Source organism: Myotis brandtii, unplaced genomic scaffold (assembly GCF_000412655.1).
Source record: "Myotis brandtii unplaced genomic scaffold, ASM41265v1 scaffold410, whole genome shotgun sequence".
NCBI lineage: Eukaryota > Metazoa > Chordata > Mammalia > Chiroptera > Vespertilionidae > Myotis > Myotis brandtii.
This window is the reverse complement of record NW_005365764.1, coordinates 3,119,426-3,128,015: the sequence shown is the minus strand read 5'-3', so window position 1 is coordinate 3,128,015 and position 8,590 is coordinate 3,119,426. Positions and strand designations below refer to the sequence as shown.

The following is an 8,590-nucleotide window of genomic DNA, read 5'->3' as shown; positions in this document are numbered from 1 at the left end:
CATAGCGATAAGTAGGGGAGCAAACATATTAAGAACAGTATGCCATATATGCCAGGTCCCTTGAAACATATGCTGTGCAGATGTTTCTTCCCTACAGCGACTGTGTCAAGCAGCAAGGATGGACCAGCTTCCGGCATGACAGTATCTTTAAAATGTTCCTATTTTCAACTTTTAAGACAATTCTTTTTCATTATATGAAAACTAGTGGCCCGGTGCATGGATTCGTGCACACCGAAATGAAAATAATTAGAATAGTCATTGCAAATGCTGGCATTCTGTCGACAATGCAGGCTTCTTTCAGCTTCAGAGGCATGTTGTGCCAATAGTTGGTCTTCAGACATATTCTGTCCACGATACTGCTTTCTTTCAGCTTCAGAATGTCAACAAAAACAACCAAATTCATGATCCACAATGACAGATCAAAACACACGCATGCAATTGGCACCAGCGAGAGCTTTATATGTATTATGCATGTGCGAGTCAACGTTTATTTTTAAATTGCCAGTGTGCGTCATATGTACTGGCTGGTCAGTCGGTTGGGCAGTCAGACAGCCGGTCACTTAGCCTTTTATATATAGAGATACTATATAAAATCATTTCAAAGAAACAAAATAAATAAGCAACAGATGAAAGAAAAAATAAAAGATGAAAATTGTTATCCAAAATTGTGTAATCCATCTGGCCAATGTGGCTCAGTGGTTGAGGGTCAACCTATGCACCAGGAGGTCACTGGTTCAATTCCTGGTCAGGGCACATGCCCAAGTTGTGGGTTCGGGCCTCATCAAGGGGTGTGCAGGTGGCAGCTGAATGATGTTGATGCTCTCTCATCGATGTTTCTCTCTCTCTCCCTCTAAATATAAATGTACTAGTAAAGGAGGTCGCTGGTTCGATTCCTGGTCACCCCACATGCCCAGATTGTGGGCTGGATTCCCAGTAGGAGGCTTGAAGGAGGCAGCCTATTGAAGTTTCTCTCTCATTGTTGTTTCTCTCTCTCACTGTCCCTTACCCTCTCTCTCTCATACATATACATATCAATAAAAACATATATTTTTTTAAAAACTGTGTAATCCGCATTAGTTATTTTTCTATCTGAGCTTGAGTAATTTTTTTCTCCTAAACTTGAAGAGCTATGGTAAATATGCTGAATGATCTCCAAATGCTTTGCAAATATGAACACAAAGACAAGTGACAGCTCTATTCCCTGAAGACAGAGCTGGAAGAATAAGCTGACAGCACCCTAACCCCTGGCTTCCTGGGTTGCTGTGCACATCGCCCAGTCCTGCAGGCGCCACAGTTCAGCAGGTCTCTTCACTGCAGGGCTGACAGGAAGTTAGTGAGTAAACAAGATGCATTAACTTCCAAGTAGGTGATAGGGTATGATGCTTTTGCAAACTCAGCTCACCTTTAAACACTTCCCTATCCAGGGCACCTGTCAGGCCTGAGGTACTATGGAACATAACGGAAAATATCAGTATCCTTCAAAAAAAAAAAAAAAGACCAAAAACCCAACCATATTTCAAGAGTCAAATCAAATCTACACTTGCAAGCAGCTTTCCCTGATCACCCGATCTCAGCCAATTCCTTCTCCCAGGTGCCTCCAGCACTTAACATTCCTTCCTTTTAAAGAAAATCTATTTAGCAACTATCTTTAACTTTGCATATACATATATACATGTTTTACTTCCCCAAAACTAGACTATAAAATATTTGATTAGGCACTGAAATAAAATTACAGCATCAACTGGTAACAGACCTGTCAGAAGCAAAGCAGACGAAAGAAGTCGTCTACTTCCCCTGTAGGAAGGAAGAACCTCGATGCTTCCATTACACACACAGCCGAGACTCCTGTCACGTCTTTTCTTTCCCACCCACACTAACCCTTTACTGCAGCCATCCTTCTGAAACAAAAAGCTCCCCCTCCACTCTCACTCGTTGGGCAAGCCTGTGTCTAGAGCCTTACTGCCAGGGTATGCCCCTCTTACTGGACACTAACCATACAGGGATAATGCTACACACTTTCCATATTATCTCATTTAACCCTAGGCCGCAGATTCGTGTTTGTTTTTTTAACACATCAACACTGAGGATCAAAAGTTAAATAATTTTCCCAAAGTCGCTCAATTAATTAGTAGTAAATATGGGTTGAACCCCAGATCTGCTTGACCTATACTTACCCATCCCTCCTCTGACCATCCTAGCTAAAACTGCAAAGCCATCTCTCCCTATCTGCAGCCCATCCCCCCAATTCACTTTTCTTCAAAGCAATTATGCTCTTTTAAAGTATGAGATCATCTACGTACTTATTTTACTTAGTGACTGTCTCCCTACAGCAGAGTATTAACTCCAGGAGGAGAAGACATTTTAGCCTTTTCACTCCCCGCAGTACCTACAATACCTTGACCAGCACTTGATAAAGAGTAGGCTCTCAATAAATGACTATGGGATGAATGAAAGAATACATTATACACAAATGTATTACTGCCATCATTTAATAAGCACCTACTATGTGACAGGAACCATGCTGGAAGGGGCTTTGCAGTTAGTTTATTTACTCACCATAAGTGCCAAGGAGAATATTGTCACTATCCCATAAGTACCCCCAGTGAGTTTATTCAAAAAATGGCTGTTTACTAAAACAACTATTTGCACCATTCTAGAGAGGTTACCCATGTCATATCAGACTCCTTTTCAAAACTCACTGTCACACTCACCCTCAGGGCACACATACACACTCCTCTCCCTTTAAAATAAAGAGAAAGAGTAGCCCCCCCCCGCCCAAGTGATATATTATGGAGAGAGAGCATCATGGTGCAAAAATTAAACCTTACACACCAAAATAATATAAGTTGCTTTACTTTAAAATGTTTAAGAGATATTTTTGTCACATTTGTCAGCATGATAAGATAAGGAAAATGGAGTAGTTGGTCTTTAACACTGTCAGTCTGTATTAGTTATTTTTTACTTACTTGGGATTAAAGCAGCGGTTCTCAACCTGTGGATCTCGACCCCTTTGGCGGTCGAACGACCCTTTCACAGGGGTCGCCTAAGACCATCCTGCATATCAGATATTTACATTACGATTCATAACAGTAGCAAAATTAGTTATGAAGTAGCAATGAAAATAATTTTATGGTTGGGGGTCACAACATGAGGAACTGTTTTAAAGGGCCAGAAGGTTGAGAACCACTGGATTAAAGTCTTTTGATATATCACAATGGATAGAGAAACCCACTCACTCTCAACCCACATACTGACATGGCTACAGACATCAACGAGACACAGATGAGACCGGAAAACCGCACCGAGTTACAGCCGGCAGCTGGAGGGAGGCATCAAGAGTCTACCCATCCACCTGGGCTAACAACACAGGCTGTGCCCAACTTCCTGGCTCCCAAGTCAATACTGACCTTTGCAAACAACAAGGTATGCCACTTGAATAAATTCTTTACGTATGGTTCCTTTTGGTTCAAAATGGACTAAGGCATCTGCCAAGTCATACTTAAACTAAAATGCTTATGTTGACAGAACTTCCTTTTTAAAAAATGTGCAAACAAGTAACTCAAAGAAATACACATGGCCAAAACCTTGTGAAGATAAAAATTAAACCTACCTAATAATAATAAAAAAATAACTTCAAATTAAAATTTTTTCACCTATCAAACGGGTAACAATTGTTTCTTAAGGGAAAAAACCAAGATTAGAAAGTAAACATTTGCTGCAAATATAAATAGAACAACATTGATGGTTTTTTTCTCTCTCAAGTAAATAAATAAGCACTGCCCTAACCGGTCTGGCTCAGTGGATAGAGCGTTGGCCTGCAGACTCAAGGGTCCCGGGTTCGATTCCAGTCAAGGGCATGTACCTTGGTTGCGGGCACATCCCCAGTGGGGGGTGGTGTGCGGGAGGCAGCTGATTGGTGTTTCTCTCTCATCGATGTTTCTAACTCTCTATCCCTCTCCCTTCCTCTCTGTAAAAGATCAATAAAATATATTTTTTTTAAAATAAATAAATAAGTAAAAATAAATAAGCACTGATTTTTTTTTCATCTTCTGTAAACTGACTTATAAGTCACTTTTCTATTGAAAATGTTTTTAAAGGGCATTTACCCACAACTACTTAAAATATGGGTAAGTTTATATTGTTTTCTTACTTTTGCACCTGTACGCAATAAGGTGCTTTCATTTTGCACTCTAAGAGTTGTTTATTTACTTTGTTTGGCATTACCCAATTACAGTTTTGAAAGGAAAAAAAAAGCAAATATTCCCCAAGTAATGCTGATCAAAGAATAAATTAGTGTCACTTTTTTAGATGGAATTTAGCAGTACTTGAGAACACACACACTGAAATGTACATGCACTTTGACCAGCATATACATTTAAAGGAATTAGTCTCATGAGACATTGGGTCAATCATACCAGGATGTATGTACACAGATGTGCATAGCAGTGTGGTTTACTGTAGACTTGTCTCAAATTCACTCCTGGATGGAAATCTCTATGGATTCGGACAGTATAATACATGCACATAGCAGAATACTAAGTAAATGTTAAAAAGTACTACTGCATAAATGATTAATTATGTGGAAACTTTCTGTAACATATTTCTGTATTCTTTAAGAATTTTTTCCAATAAGCACACATTGTTTTTGTAATTAGAAGAAAACAAAGATAATCAGAAGTTGTGGAAATATATTATTGGTATAAAAGATAGTCACAATACATTGATGATTAAATAAAGCCATTTACAAAAAGTATGGCTTATATAATACCATTTTTGTTTTAGAGATATGACTATATGAAGAAAAAAATAATCTGAAACTATGTAAATATAAATGTTAATAAATTATGGTTTTCTCTGAGAAGTAGAGTTGCCATATTTTTTTTCCTGCTGCTTATCTAAATTTTCTACCTTTTCTCCACTGATTTAGTATAACTCTTAAACAAACAAAGGAAGTGGGTGGGGAGAGCAAGTTAGTCTTTTGAATGAAAACCTAAGTTTGAATGAAGGCTGCCAAGGTCTGCTCAATGCTAAGCTAAAATATTCCTCTTCCTACTCCTCCCCACATCATCACACATACACATTTAAAAAAAATAATGTAGCTTTCTCATTTGTCTTGAGACTCAACCTTATAAGTAAGAACTGCAATAAAAAATGTGTTTATATACAATCCTATCGCGGTCAAACTTTGTTTTCCAAACAATTACTTTCAGTAGCTGGCACACAGAACCTAATCACTAAAATGTGACAGAATTTTTAAAATGTAAACTACACATTACTAGACTGCACAAGGGCCGTAATACCTTCTAGGATAGTGGAAAGAAAGTAGAGAACCAACTACCATCCCTTCTCAAAGACAATGCAAAGGCAGGTGAAACTCCCACCCTAGCTCAAACTCAACAAATGATATGTAGCAAGTCTATTTCCACATTTTTATGACAAATTCAAAATTTAGTACACACTCCAATTTGTAACATTTTATGTTACAAATAAAAAAAATCTTATTCAATTAATGCAAAGTACCATAAACTGCCTAGGAGGTCCTTACCTACTCTCAATTTGCAATAACCACCCCAGAAGTTAACACAGGGCAATTATGACACCTCTTCATACCTATAGTCTCCTGCTGAGATAAACCTTTTATTCACTAAAACCAGCCCCCGCCCCCCCTCCTCTCCCGAGTTAGAGTCTACAGATTCCCCGCCCACTATGACTCTAACACATTAGAGATGGAGATGGGCCTTCTCCTGGCGTCTCAGCTCCATTCCAGTGGCTCTAGTTTGTCATATTGTCTAAGGCTCCTTTTCATCTTTATTTCTCTGGGGATCTAGCTTGTTGAATCCAACACTATGATCTACACACCACTTCCCCCTTTCCCTATCTGTTCCTGGAAGACAGACAATACCTAATTATATTTCCATTTGTTTAAACTGTCAAAAGGACTCAAGGGGAGACAGGATGTCTACTTCTCCACTAGCCCAACTTGCATAGCATTTCCCACCAATGCGTTTGCATGAGTAAATAACTCAGAGAGCTTTCAAAAGTCATTTCCAGGATCCATCCTCCACTCCAGTTTGTTTCAAAATACTGCGCATACCTTCTGACATTAGAAGAGAAAGAAATTCTAAGCAAAAATGAATATTGATAATCTTTTAAAAAGTACTCAACTACAAAAAAAAATGTTTTTATACTCTATATGATAATTCAAGTGTTCATCTTTGATATTCAGGTTCCACTAATATTTATTGAACCAGCAACATCTATATCAAGTAATTTCATATACACCATCTAATTTGTAGCCAAACAATTCCATGAGGAGCTTGTTACCCTCATTTAAAAGTGGCAATAAAGAAAAAAAATTTATTTAAAAAATTACATAAAAGTCTCATTATAGATATAATTTCTCTTTCAATTTTAGTTGAAATGCAATTATACTTCTTCCCTCCATCCTCCTGACTCAAAATTTGTGACCTGAATGCATAATGCAAACAGAAGCAGTGAAGTATCAGTTTTCATTTATAACAATGTGGGAAAACATTGTTTAAAAGATTAATATTGGGTTTTAAAAAGCTAAGAAGAAATATGCACTCATGATATTTATATAAATTAGCATAATCCTTCTAGAGGTCTGTTAAAGAAAATTTATCAAAGATTGCCCTAGTTGGTTTTGCTCAGTGGATAGAGCGTCGGCCTGTGGACTGAAGAGTCCCAGGGTCAATTCCCAGTCAGGGCACATGCCCAGGTTGCAGGCTCAATCCCCAGTAGGGGGAGTGCAGGAGGCAGCCAATCAATGATTCTCTCTCATCATTGATGTTTCTATCTCTCTCTCCCTCTCTCTCCCTTCCTCTCTGAAATCAATAAAAACAAAATAAAAAAATTATCAAAGATTAAAATGTACAAAGTAGCTTTTGACTTAACAATTATACTTCTAGGAATTTATCTTAAGAAGATAACCAGACAAATCAGCAAATACGTATACAAAGTGAGTTCCATATTTAAAGAATTAATATCATGAAAAAATTAAAACTATTTAAATGTCCAACTGGTTAAACAGTGGAAGACAGAGTAGAATTCTAAGCAGCATAAGAAATAATGATGTAGCTCGGTCAGTGTGGCTCAGTGGTTGAGCATCGACCCAGGAACCAAAGGTCACCTGATTCGATTCGAGCCCCAGTTGTGGGCTCGATCCCTAGTAGGGGGAGTGCAGGAGGCAGCTATTGATGATGTTTCTCTCTCATCAATGTTTCTATCTCTCTCCCTTCCTCTCTCTCTCTCTAAAAAAAAAAATCAATAAAAACATTTTTAAAAAGGAAAGAAACAATGATATAAATAATATTTGACAGATATATCCATAACATATTGAAAGAAAAAGGCACATTACAAAACTACATGTACTGTCTGATGTCAATTGCATGAAGCATCTGTTTCTATACCCGTGTATGTGAGAGAGAAAAAAACAAGAGGCAGAGAAATAGTTAAAAGAATGTCTACCAACATGTTCACAGATGACTTTTACTTTCCTGTTTATAGTTTTCTATATTGTTTATGTGATTCTGCACTGAGTGTGTACAACCTTCATAAGTTAAAACAAAACAAAACATTAGAGTGAACACCAAGAATGGACCATAATGTAAAACATGGACTTGAAGTGATAATGATGGGTCAATGCAGGTTCATCGATTGTAACAAATGTACCACTCGGGTACAGGATGTTGACAGTGGGGGAGGCTGTGTACAGGGGCAGGGAACAGCCGCAGGGCAGGGAGTTTATAAAGAAACTCTACTTTCTGCTCAATTTTGCTGTGAACCTAAAAGTGCTCTAAAAGTCTATTTTTTTTAAAAAGATATTAAAGCAATTCAAAAGTTGTGTTCATCAGAAGCAATTTGAGCCCCATGGAAGTGAATTGAAAGGTTTTCATCAGAAGCTGTTTTAGAATCCTGCAGACTGCTCAGTGGGTGTGGGGTGGTTAGGGAAGCATTCATTACATGTAGGCCAGCATTTCACCTGGCTAGCAGTTCCCCTCCAGAAACTGATCAAAGAATGTTCTCCTCTTTGGAGAACCTGTTTTGTGCATTCACCCTGAGGATACTCTACTGTTTTTCTCCTGTTATGTCTGATTTAATAGAATGTTTCCAGTGAAAGCTTAGAGGACTTAAGACTGTGATAGATAACCAGGGGCTCAAGAAAAGCAATTTAACACTGTCTTTGATTAGCTTTAAAATGGAGTTCTAGTGGGGGCAAAAGACCAGGCTGCTAAAAGATAAGCTGTTCGTAAGGGGCTTTAATTGAAAAACAAATGCCAAGATGAGACTTTAATGATAAGCAGTTTCTGTTACATTAATAAGAGGCGCTCTGATGCAAGTCAGTGGATAACACCAAGGTTGGAATAAATTAATGGAGAAATTCTAAATTTTACCTGGGTTCTTATTTTCTTCTTTATATAAAACTACTGGCCCAATGCACGAATTCATGCACATTGAAAGGAAATTAATTAAAAGAAATATTTTAATATTGCTATTCACCCTTTCTCTATAATAGAAGTGTCAACCAAATTCACAATCAACAATGACAGATGGAAACACACGCATGCGA

At 37.9% G+C, this 8,590-nt stretch overlaps 1 protein-coding gene across 1 annotated transcript in view; it reads right to left on the bottom strand.

Annotated features, from left to right (window-relative positions):
• LOC102259232 (PR domain zinc finger protein 2-like) overlaps positions 1–8,590 on the bottom strand; it is a 32,571-nt gene that overhangs the window by 1,714 nt on the left and 22,267 nt on the right. The window lies entirely within an intron of this gene.